The following is a 13,904-nucleotide window of genomic DNA, read 5'->3' as shown; positions in this document are numbered from 1 at the left end:
TTTAAAAAAAATTCTAAAGAAAATAACAAAAAATTAAATAGTATAAGAGATTTTTAAATAGTTTTAGATAATTATATGGGTATTTTGGGAAAATTATGAATAGTTATAGAGATAGATTTGACATCATTATAAGGGTATTTTGGAATAGTTGTGGGTAGTTAAAAGAATATTTTGGAATAATTATTGGTAGTTATAGAGATAAATTTGACATTTTTGAAAGTTGACATCAAAGGGAGAATCCTCTTTATAGTATTAGAAATTATCCTACGAAGTCTTGGAAGGTATAACTAACGCGCGCGTTCTCGCAACTTTTGAGTGATAATTATAATAAAATATTTTAAAATTATTAATAATTAAGAATATTTTTTTAAATATGTATGGATAATTATAGAAATATTTTATAAGTTATATATGGGTAGTAATAGGGATTTTTCTTAAAATTTTATGAGTAAGCTTAGGAATATTTTGGGGATATTAAAATATACATACATAGGTAGTTATAATGACTTTTTAAAAATGTTTATGGGTAGTTATGAGAATGTTTTGGGGATATTAAAAATCATACCAAAAAGGAGAATTTGCTTTCTAATAGCAAAGATAAAACCAATTTATAAATGCAGGGATACTATTGGGGTCAATGACATTGGCAGGCTAAATTGGCAATTGAACCAATAATGTCACAATGATAATAATAATAATAATAATAATAATAATAATAATAATACAGAGTCATTAAACATAAATCATGATAATTTTATGAGTTAATAAGACTTAAAAATCATCACTAGTGCTATTATTATTAACAAGAATTTTGTATTATTTTTTATTTTCCTGAAATATTCTTAAAATATGTTTTTATTGTTGTTGATGTTATCGTTGATGTAGGAGTTTATTGTTTGGTTCAATAAAAAAAATTTATTCAAGTTCTAGATAGATATCTTTTTATACATGGTTTACATGTTATATAGATATATTATTTGCCCTCAAATAATCCAATGAACAACAATTGGTCAATTAACTCGAGCTTTGGTTCTTGTAACTCATGCCCCATGTCCCTGACTCCCAAAATGGGAAATCATGGTTTGATTCCTCCAAGGGAAGGGCTCGAACTTAGGGAACATTTTAGTTGATTTTAGAGGATAGGACCTTATTTGGATACTCCTATGGGAGCAATTGTAGATAGTCAATACTTGTATTAGAAAAAATAAAGTAAGAAAAAAATAAATAGTTTGTCATCTAGTGACTGAACTCAATCTTCCTCAATGTCTAAGCTTCAATCCACCCAAGTAATGTCTTCTGCGCATTTTTCTTGTGTAAGAGGCAAGGCACCTAGCCCAAAACCCTAGATCAAGTCAATTCACATTGATTTGCCCCAATCAACTAGCTCTGCTTTCTAGTATCATCATTTTTGGGACTTCAAGCCTCATCCAGATCAAACAGGTGACAAGGTCTAATCAAATTCTATTGGACCGACCAATCTAGTTCGAGTTACAAAACCTTGAATTAAACTACAATTTGTAAAGCTTGAATTGTGCTACTTTGATTTTTTACGTGACATTTGAGTTATAGATTTTTAACAACTCCTAAACTAGTTTATAATCAAGAATCAAATTCTAAAAAATATCCCATATTACAACCCCAATGAGTTGAACCAAATTAAGAACATGACATTCTAAAATGTGACATCAATGCCATCATTTAAGTTATGATTAAGGTGATTGTCATGCTTAAGCCATGCCTAAAAAGAAAGATCTCATAAGTTAAGCTCGATAAACCAATCCACGATAAATCCACCCAACATGAATGAAATAGGAGAGGATAACCATTAAACCATAGATTGCTCGTAACTCCCTTTTGTAAGGGATTACTTAGAAGAAATGCTGCTGGAGAACTTAAGGTAGCCACAAATTAGGGTTATAATGGGACAACAAATTACGTTGAACTTTAGGACCATCATAATTCTATACACATGCACTAACACAATAACATGCCACAACTTAGTTGCCATGCACACTTAAGGCTCCTACTTTGACTTGGTGCCCTAGTCTAGAACCAAAATAATTAACTCCATTCAGCTTCCTATGCTCTTCAAAGCCCATTTTATTAGCATCAAATAGGTAATTAAAATAATTGTTGACACGAAATTTATTTAATAAGGCAAGCAATAACCCTTTACATGACTACAACTAATGTTTGACATGGGATATTTTCAAATTTATAAATGTATCCAAGATGTAAAAATTGTGGCATTTATGGAAGGAATCTAAGACACCAAGTTTTTCTTCTTAATGCCAAAGTCACCCACTAAAGATTTGGTAACTTGTGATTAACGTGCATAAATATGTGTAAGCACGATGAAGACCAAAAAAACTCAAAAAGAAAGTGAAACATTTGAAGCTTAGAAAAGGAAAGAAAAGTTGGATCTACACACATTCCTTCATCCCATCACAGCTATTGCCCTAAAGGAAGAAAAGGCAACTAGAAACCATAGTACTCCATGTTTACTCCTCTTACAATTTTGAGCTCAGAGGTCCTCTTATATATCTAAAGTGATAATAGAATTTGTTGGCTAGTAAGGATGAAAGTCAGGACCTCAAAAATAGATATGAGAACCTAATTATGTTCCAATATTGAAACATATAACAACTTCAAAAACAAGATAGAACACTTGAATTAGAATAGATGGTATCAAAAGTATACAACTTATCATAGCCAACCTAAAGAAAGGCAAGGTGGCAAATGGGATATCACTGATAAATGACAATTGGAGTTATGTTATTTTTGTTTGACCAATGACAAGAAAAGACAAACTCTCTTTAGGTGAAAAGGTTAAAAACAAGAAGAGGTCATAATCCACCTGCCAACACATGTAGGCTAGGGATCTAACACCTCAATAGGAATGGCAAGCCTAAAATGATTTTGTGGGTCTTTAGTTATACATGTTTTGGTTATATATAGTCGATCCTAACCTTTTATTTATCATATGTGTAGTTAGATCACCTAATTATTATCAATTGATTGGTCTCTAAGCTAACCTAGGACCAAGGAACTAGTAGAGGTGGTATGAGCAATTAGAGTCAGGTTTGGGAGTGTGGTTATAAGAGGGGAAGGTACTACTGGCCCCTAAATACCCATCCAACAAACGGTACCTAATTAGCTAGAGATTAACTTTGACTTTAACTGAACATGTCTTTGATTCTTTCCTTTTATGTATTTATCAAGTTTTTAAATATTGGAGAGCCCTACCCAAGATAGAAATTGCCCTTAGCTTGAGAGTTACAAGAGCATGCACAAGATACAACTTAGTATCCGCCTTTGGATTGATTTTAGCATGTGCTACACTTTGACTTTAAAATACCCATTTATTTAAATATTAGGTAGCCTTGCACAAGACAAAAACCACCCTTACCTTAAGATCTTCTAAAGCATGCACAAACAGTCTTAAGGTCCATCATCTAATTAACTGATATAGGCTTCTTTGAATTCATTTAAGATACAAACATGCCAAAGCAAGTTGTTTAAAGAAAAAAAAAATGTATCAAGCAAGCTCCTATGCAAATTAGAAAGGGTAACTTTTAAAACATTCCACAATAAACCACAAATGCAATAATAATCAAGATTGAGATTATATGTGTACTCCCAAAAGGGGGGTGAATTGGGTTTTAAAATTTTCTATACAAAAACTTTAGTCAAGTATTACCCTTTTCAAATTAATTTGCTACAATCACAAAAACATAAAAATTCTAATTAGTGACCATACTATACCAATCGGGAATCCTAGGTATACATGAATGTCAATATGATATCACAATTCAAATTCAAATTTCAATAAATAAATAAAAGTCGGAATTAGATTTTCTTTTCAGAACTAAACAATAATAATCTCACGATGCAATTTCAATAAATTAATTTTTAAATGCCCTGCAATTTTTCCTTCAATGGAATAATCAATTTCACAAGTTTTACCTCAGCTGTGCACTAAAAACTTAGTATTCAAAGTTTGTCTGAATATTCAATCCAACCACACAACCAATTAGTTCAGCAAATACTGATTCAAACAAGAAAAATCAGTATTCAACAAATTCCTAGTATTCAGCAAGTTCACAATGATTAATCAAGCATACACAATTTATAACTTTTTCTAGAATGTAAAGAGTTTAAGAGAAGTAGAGTTGAACACCAAATTTTTACAAGGTACGGCCAATGGCCTACGTCCTTGCCTCAAGCAACCTGCTATGAGGATTTCTTTTCCCAACTTCATTACCGGGTGAAGTAAAACCTCTCTCCGTTAAAGGTGGAGATCCCTCTCTAACAAGAACAACCCTCTTGCTAGGCAACGATTCAAATACCCTGAATCATCAAAAACAATCACAAAGAAACAAACTTTGTTTGTACAATGAAATACTCTCAAAATAGCATATTTGTACAAGTTAGATTCATTATACTTCAATCGAAATACAATAAATAAGTTGAAGCTCAGAGTAATATCACCAAGGTTCTGATTTAGATTTGAGAAAATCAGCAGAACTAATCATAATTGCGTGAGGAAGGTCAGCAACAGCACAACAACATTTTCAAAATGCTTACAGCAATATAAATTTGAAATTATGATTCGTATGTGCTTGATGTTGTATATAATTTGTGAAAATATCATGTATATATAGAGTAATAAAGTTTCTTACTATTTTTACCAAGTTTTCTCTAAGTCTGGAAGCAAAAAAAAATCAATTTTGGAAACTTTATCAGCGTTGTTTAAAAGTTAAAACATAGACTTTAGTTGACTAAGGCCCGAGGGTCAACCACTTGAGCTTTTTTTTTTTTTTTTTTTTAAAATTTAAATTTAGTGCGTTTGGAAAGTCAGTGCTGGGTCAATCGACTAGACTTCAAGGGGTCAGTCGCCTGCTCCTGTTCTGTCCTTTTATTTACAAAGTTAGTAGCACCTTAGTCACCTGACAATTAAACATCAGTCGCCTGTCCAACTTGCTACTTCTTTGTTTTTCAAATTTTGATTTTGACACTTAACTTGTAACTTGGAAAAACTTACTTGAGACTTTGAGAAAATATTTTCCATGATTTAAAATAGGTCCCTAAGTCAATGATATTTCCTAAGAGCTTCAAACATCAGCATTGAATTTGTAAAGTACTTACATGGGACTTTTATAAGATAAAACTATCTAAGCTCTAGGTCTTCATGCTTTAGCTTCCATGCTATGTCCAACTTTAATCATTTCTTCAATGTGCTTTAACTTCATCATTACTCATGGCTTTAAGTACAATCTTCATTTAAGCTTGTCAAATACTTGAACTTGATCTCATGAAAACTTTTGAGCCCTAAAACTCATACTTAAACAAATATGTTAAGTACCCTTAATTTGTTATCATCAAAACAAGATTTTGGCTAATGAAGTTAAAATGCAACTTTGTAGATTTATAAGATTTATATTTCTCTAAAACAATCAAGAAAACAAAACAAAAAGGAAGTCAAAACATCAAACTTTATGTACAAAATTAACATCTTTAATTTTTTTTTAATGCTTTTGTGATTTTTGACAAATTTGGAACCCTAAACTATGAAAATGTAAAAAAGGGAAACCCTAGAACCCTAGAAAGCAACTTAGAAAATTTCTAAAATTTTCTACATTTTCTGATTTTTTTGGGGTTTTCTAATTATTAAGAAGCAATTAATATGGTATAGAATGATATTACTGATAACAATAACAACAACAATAATAGTAAATTATTAAAAATTATGAAATAAGATCAAAATAAATTTTCTGTGTTGAGTATTTTTTTCATTTCTTGGGATTTTAAGATTCAAACCTAATAATGACAACAGTAGTAGTAGTAGTAGTAGTAGTAGTAATATGTTCATAAAAAACACTAAATAATTTTAAAATTTTACTTTTTTAATGGTTTTTTTTTTGGATTTTAAAATATTTTTAACTAACTTATAATGTATTAAAACAAAAAAGAAAAGAATAAAAAAGGATAAAACCATAATTTAATGTCATGTGCATGACATGTGCATATGGGGGGGAGGGGTGTGCGTCTTCTTCCTCACGTTGAGGTTGCTCTGCAACCCTTGACCATGAATATGCAGTATGACACCCTTGTTTCCAAGACCTTTGGTCGTTGCCACCGCGTGCTAACCTACTACCAATGCCCATGGGTGCATCTATCTGATCGTTCTCAACTTTGAAGGCCATGAATTTGGCCATCCTTTGGATTTTTGTGAGCCAATCATACAAAGAGTAGCTCTACAAACCGACATTGTGCCACCATTAACTTTATAAGTTGTCCTCACCTTTAAAATCATCGATGGAGCCACTATATTTTTTTTCAAGAAACTCTCTCGGTCTATTTGCACTGAATCAAACATCTGCAAATTAGCTTATCAAACTTGCTCAAACCAACGAACCTTCATTTGATTTATATGTTTTCCATGTGATTGTTGGCCACCAAAACCCTTGAAAAGCCACATTATTGCCAATTCCATTTTGTTGAGTACCTTAACCAGGTTCTTGGGAGTAGTTACCAAAGAACTATTTTTCAGAGGAAGGTCAAGAAGAAGAAAAAGTAAAAAACAAAAACAAAAAGAAGAAGAAAAAAGGAACAAAATTATGAAAATAGGGGAAACGACATGATGATAGTTGTATGATATCAAAACTTCACACTAAACACCTAAGACTACCATTCAATAGTGGAATTAGTTTGAAGACATGGTTGTAAACCTATGGTAATAAAATCAAGAAAACTTAAGGCTTGCATGCAAATTAGTTAAACAAGATAAACATATTATGTTCACCTTATAAAATATTGAGATCATTAGCAATAAGAATAATATGAACATACACAACCGTACCTTGTGCTCAAAGGGATTTTGCAAGCTCACATGGTGCAAGATTATATCTTTATTATCATGAACACAATAAAATAGGAGGAGTAGTCCATATCTTGCAATCTTCTATTCAAGAACTCCGAAGAATATCCAAGAACACCCCTTTAGAAGACCAAGACCCTAGACCTTGTTCTATATGCAATGACCTTCCTTTGGTCTTCTCAAATTCCTCCTCTTCTCTTATAACATGTGTTCTTTGTTCAAGCACAAATATATTGAATGTGTCCCCAAAGACTTCTCCCATAGATATTCTATAAAGGGCTAAGGTTAGGGTTTTAATCCATGGAGACTAGATTTTCCCAAATTTCCCTTAACATGTAGGTTTTTCACTAATTTGGCAGAAGAATGAACCTAGACTTAGCACGTGCCCATATTCAACATAAATTAGCAAGAATTGGCATAAATTTGACTTTAAAGACTCACAAAGGCATGTCGATTGCCTAGGATTTATAAATTGAGGTTTGAAGTTAGACTAGACAAAAATGGGTGTCAACACCACCAAGGAAGAGTAAATACCATTTTCATATTCTAATACGAAAAACACGTCCCAACTTCTAGCTATGTCGTAGTTATCATTAGGGTGAATAGAGATTTTTGGACAGTGGAAGTTTTGGCGAAAATTTATTCCACCATGTTTCCACTAAGATGAATATAAGTTATATGAGGTTAAATATACAAACACCATGTTTATAGGGATTTATGCAAGAAGCTATGCACCTTTAGGGTGTTATAACCATGCTTGTTATTATGGTCATGGAGCCCTAATAACTATGGTATACTTCCTTATAGAAAAATGAATTTATCTTTATAATGTCATCATTGGATAATTGAGCTTAAAACTCAATAAAAGGCAACCATTTGAACTTATCACCTTGTCACCTAACACAAAATAGATTAGGAAAAGTGACAAACCCTAAGTCAATGTCGTAACCACTACCTTGAAAAGACAAACTAAAATGCTTGCAATTAGTAACATGGTTACATAAGAAACACAATCCAAGACAGCAAACAATTCCAATAAAAGAGCCTAAAGTTATCAAGTTGCATCCAATAGTCGCCAACATAATAGTTTATGTGGGCTTAGTCTTGCAAGAGCCACTAAAATATGAGTTAAACAAATTCATAAGAACCAATGTCAATGTTTTTAAATGGTAAGTAGAAGATATGGCTAGACCATCAATCATCATATACTAGCTTAATGCAAATCCCAATAGCCAAACTTGTTAAGGAAAACAAAGCACACCCTAATTACAATTAAGGTTATAGTAATAAATTCAAAAAGTTGATTAAGGCCAAACTCATTGAGGAGTTCAACTACCTAGATTAAAAGCTTTAAGGTCCACCCTGTAGAATAGAGCCTTAAAAATGTTTCTAACATAGAATCCTACCAAACAAGAGATAGAAGCTTCTACATTCTCCATGTGAATGTGCATTTGTATGATATTTGTCCATTGAGTTTGCTTCATTATGAATTCTTTGATTGCATATGGTTTGATGAAAAAATGTTGCAGAATTTTGGATAGAGTTAGGGTAAGCATTTAATAGACTAAACATTGTGCACCATCTTGCATCTAATACCAAAACAATGCTCAATCTTAAGCCTTTGTTTTTTTATGCTCAATCTCAGGCACTTGTTTGTCGATGCTTTTTTTAAACATTATTTGTCTTTCTACCATGCTCTATTTGTAAGCACCAGTTTGTGTGCATCTATCCACATGCTCAATTTGTGACCATTTATTTTCCTATGCTTAGTATATGAATATGTAACTATCTATGCTCCACCTGTGAGCATCTATCTTTTGTGCTCTATTTTTAGGGTACATATCTTCCATCCATTTCAATCTAAGAGCATCCTTTTATCTATGCTCAATTTAAGAGCATCTTCCTATTTATGCTCAGCCCATGAGCATTTGTGTAACGACCCAAAAATTCATATTTTTTTTATACTGTAAAATCATATTACTCTGATACCCCTGATAAAAATCCACTATAACATCTCAGTCCCAAAGTGGGCAACAAGGAATACATGTTCATAAGATAACACACCGATGCAGTGAAAAATATAAGATCATAATACCATAAATACAATACCAGAATTTCAGTATTTTTCCCAAAATGTACATACACATCACTCCAAAAACATCCACCAAACCCCCTAAGATCTACTCAAAAATACATCTCCCTGAAACACTTACCCTACAGACAAGGTAGTATAAATATCCTCTCTATCTTCGAGCTTGATTTGCTCATGTAACCGGTTCATCTGAAAAATGTTAAATTACTGGGAGGAGACAGCGTTTAGTAAGACAAAATATGCTATTACTAGTGTGTGACAATTGAGTTTACATGAATATTATACTGACACATAACTGAAATCGAGATAGCATGTAAAATAATATACAGTATAACTCATACTTATGTGGCTTAAAATACAACTGTAATATCTTAGCTTTCTATTATTCATACTTCTAGTATTATAATATATCTGCTGTTATTTTGTAAATTTGTATACATATAAATAACTGTGAAAACTTCTCTAGAAAATTGTATGTCATGATTTACCCCACATGATTGGTTGTGTAGCCCATAGGTGGGACTATACACTGGTTGGCTTACCAGTGCTAGTCTAACTATATGCATAAACATGTCTGTAGCACAAAAGGCCCACTCCACCTAGTCTGGACGCTAGAGAGCACACTACACTACTTGTGGCACAATCGGCTATTCCGTACTCTATTTGAGACGTATGATTGCACTGGGAACTAAAATAGCTACGGTATCATGCTCTGATAACTGATCTGATTCATTAGGGTCTGATACTGTATAATACTATTCTCTCTCTCTCTCTCTCTCTCTCTCTCTCTCTCTCTCTCTGTATATTTATATATATATCTTACTATTTCATCATGATTCTGTAAAACCATAACACTATAAAACTGATCTAAATAAACTGTGTTATCTAAGCTAAAATATCTGTAATGTCTGATCTGTATGATCTGTAATATCTGAACTGAATAATCTGTAATATCTGAGCGTTATGGTTTTGTAATCATGGTATTTTGTGAATACTGTAAAATATCTGTTTGTGTATATACTATAAATCATAATTCTATAAATCTGGTAAAACATATTTCTATGCATAAATATTGTAGATCATTATATTTTGAAAACTGTATAAATACTATACTGAACAAATACTGACTCAAGCCACACAATTAATAAATAGAACTTATATACTGAAATTTGTATAACTGTATAACTCTGTACCTCATAATCAAATACTATAATTTACTGATAAAATCTCTGAATTTACTAGCATAGCATATTTCACTTACCGGACTTCCTGAAAACTATTTATTATTTCCCTGTTTTGTGCTTGCAGCATTCGTAATTTTAACGCCCTGAAATTACACACACACACACACACACACACACACAAAAATATATATATATATATTCCCCCTGTCAACCAACTGAATATCCAGAATAATTATCATACTCATATATACTGAAATTTGTATAACTGTATAACTCTGTACCTCATAATCAAATACTATAATTTACTGATAAAATCTCTGAATTTACTAGCATAGCATATTTCACTTACCGGACTTCCTGAAAACTATTTATTATTTCCCTGTTTCGTGCTTGCAGCATTCGTAATTTCAACGCCCTGAAATTACACACACACACACACACACACACAGAGATATATATATATATTCCCCCTGTCAACCAACTGAATATCCAGAATAATTATCATACTCACATTTCTAAACTATAAACGATTTATCATTTTACCTGGGTTCCTGAGATAACACCCGCTGGGATCCTTAACCCATGCTTGCGGTGTTTGGAAACACAAACCCTGAAATCACAAAACCCTAGTTTAATCATCCCAAACACCAGTATATCAACGTCTAATACTAAATCTGGGTTCAGAAAAACCTGATAACTATGAAAACCGTAAAATAACTTACTTACCCTGATTTTGGGATGATGCCCAAACTTCTCAAACCAAATTTTGCATCGGCTAAGTTGTAAAGAATCTCCCCAGGAACATCGTGGTAGCTTCTGATCATTGAACGAGGGAGAAACGGGGCCAGAATCTTAGAGAGAAGTCAGAGAATCCATTTCTAAAGAGAGAAAATGAGAGAGAGACTAAATTCTTTGCTGAAAACCCGATTTCCATGTATTTATAGGTGGCTTTACATGTGGCTTCATTGACGAGCCACGTGTACTCATGGACGAACCAAAGAAGGGAGTTCGTCCACGAAGGTAAAGAACTCGTCAACGAACCAATGGGTCTGATGAACTCCCTACGGGATTCATCGACGAACTAAGGCGTTCGTCGACGAACCCTGCTTTTATTTCTTTTGAATTTTCCTTTTATTTTTCAGGTCTCTACAATTTACCTATCCATGCTTAATTTGTTCATACACATACCTACACTTAATCTTGAGCATTTCAAGAATCCATGATCATACTATAAGCATCTACTCATGATTATCTATCCATCATTGATGTGTTCCTAAAATATGCTTTTCTAGGCCCCCATTCCCCTATGTGATGCCTCTATTTACTCTATAATGATCACTTCTTATCATTGTTCAGAGTTACACGTGGTATCATTGATGTTTCAGGAAATCGGAGCTTAAATCGAAGAGTTAAGCAATGCAAGGAGTCAATGCAACAACTAGAAAGCACAAGGCTCGACTAAGTGCTCGACTAGGTCTCCAAGGTCTGAACCCAACTAAATAAGAATGTCCCTGATCAACCATGTGGTGCGACTAAGCAGTCATAAGGGGTGACCAGGTCTAGTTAGAAGACTTCAGAATGCTGGTCAACAGCAAGTTCACAAGATGCCTCAATAAGGGTGCGACTAGGAGACCTTGGAAGTGCGACCTGGTTGATGATGCCACTAGCTAAAATTGAAGATTTTCCAGATTGCCTCAACCAAGGCACGACTAGGAGATCCTGGCAGTGCGACCTGGTCGACTTTTATTGATTCCAGAAATCTGCTTCGCGAGATTTCTGCAAATTGTTTCCTGATTTGAATTTGATTGCTTGTAAACCCTAAGGGGTATAAAATTAAACTTCAAAGAGATAATTAGGGGTCTTTTGGAGGCCTATTAGCTTATTTGTTTTTAGTTCCTTTAGTTTTAATCGTCAAGCATTGTAATTGATTTCATTTTATGTTTTGAATTGCAGAGTTTTAAGTTTCATTCTTGCTTTGTGTTTTGATTCTGAATTTCAATAAAAGTTATATTTACATTCATGTTTTCCATCTTGTATTTACGTTTGATTTCTTACATAATGAGTAGCTAATTCATTCAATTCTCCAGTTGTGATGAAACCTTAAGCTAGAATTGCATAGCTAGGACTTAGTCGATTGTAAATAATAGGATTTGATTGCTAAAAAGGAAACCGTGTTTGCTAGATAGGGTATACCCAGTTCTCGCGATCGTGCTTCAGATGATTGGTGCGAACCCGACTATGCTATGCTACTCGAGCGGATTACTTGACTGTTGAACCCTAGTATGGATAATGGACTGAATCTAGGCATTATGAACTAATGGCTTAGGGTGGATTCATAACTGGGGAATTGCTTTTCCATAAAGTAATTCAATTTAATTTTCATTGCTTTTGTAGTCTAAATAGAAAACCCCAAATTCAATCCTTTCTTCTTGTTTCAGTGTAGTAAATTATATCAATTTGGTAAATCGTTGCATTGTAGTCCCTGAGGATTGACACCCAACTTACTCACTGTTCTATGATTACGCGCTAAAACTGCGTAATTAGGCATCTTAATCCGTGCATTATGACTTCCATATTTAATTAAATGTCTAATTATGTCCAATATTTTAACAAAGTGCCCTATTATCATTTTTGAGTTTTATTGAACAATTTATGAATTTTTGTTAATTTTTTACCGCAAAAAAAATCCCGGGAGTCAAAACCAGCACTAGTTCGTAATTCATGCATAAATTTTCCGTCCGAGCTCCGATCGAGATGATTCAATTTTTTGGATAAAAAGGAAAGGATTATCTACAACTTCCGTGTTTTGAGTTCTGAGCGAAACAGGCTCTAGGAAGGTCAAACTTGGTCATGAACGCGGAAAGTAAAAAACGAAGTAAAAAAAGAAAAAATAATAATAATAGGCTTTGATGTGACCCGACCATGCATGGCCAGGTCAGGTTTAATGGATCTGGTTCTAGGGCAAAAAAACCCTCTTCTATTTATTTCTCCCTCCCTTCTCTGCTCCCTTGTGCCCCCGCACCCTTGCTTCTTCATTTTTATTTTTATTTTTTCCTTTCAAACTCTCTCTCTTTCTTTTCCTTCTCTCCTTACTCTCTTCTCTCAAACCCTCTTCTTTCCTAACTCTCTCTCTTCCTTTACTTTGTCTTTCCTCCCTCACTCTCCCCCTTTCTTTATTTCTCTCTTGGCTTCCTCTGTTCTCTTGCAGCAACCTGCTGCTCCAGCCCCAACAAAGCAACTCTCCTAGCAATAGCCGAGACAAAGCAACCATCTAGATTCCCTCCACCTTCTGCTGCAACAGGCCAGACCTTACCCAGCAGATTCCACCAGCACAGTAGCTATTCTAGCTGCAAAACCCAGTAATCACAGCGCTGCCGCAGCCTAAGCTCGATGTGCCAACAGTTCCACTTCGGCCAGCAACTCCACCAATACCAGTAGCAGCCTCGACCAACCTTCCCCAACTTCAAAACACCACAGGATGGCCACCAGCTCCAAGAGCACTAGACCACACTAGACTGCAACTCTTAACTCCACGACAGCAGTTCCACCTCGGCCAGCCTACCACCTAGCCCGAGCACACAGCAGACCAGCTCCACTCGAAGACCCTCAAGCTCTATTCTTTATTTCTCTCTCTCTCTCTCTCTCTCTCTCTCTCTCTCTCTCTCTCTTCTTTTCTTTTCTTTTGTTTAATTCCAATTGCAACTAAATGATTTGTTTTTTTTATTTAAATTATTTATTAAAGTTTTGA

This window comes from Malania oleifera, chromosome 6 (genome assembly GCF_029873635.1).
Source record: "Malania oleifera isolate guangnan ecotype guangnan chromosome 6, ASM2987363v1, whole genome shotgun sequence".
Classification (NCBI taxonomy): domain Eukaryota; kingdom Viridiplantae; phylum Streptophyta; class Magnoliopsida; order Santalales; family Ximeniaceae; genus Malania; species Malania oleifera.
The sequence above is the reverse complement of the archived record's forward strand: the minus strand, read 5'-3'. Positions refer to the sequence as shown.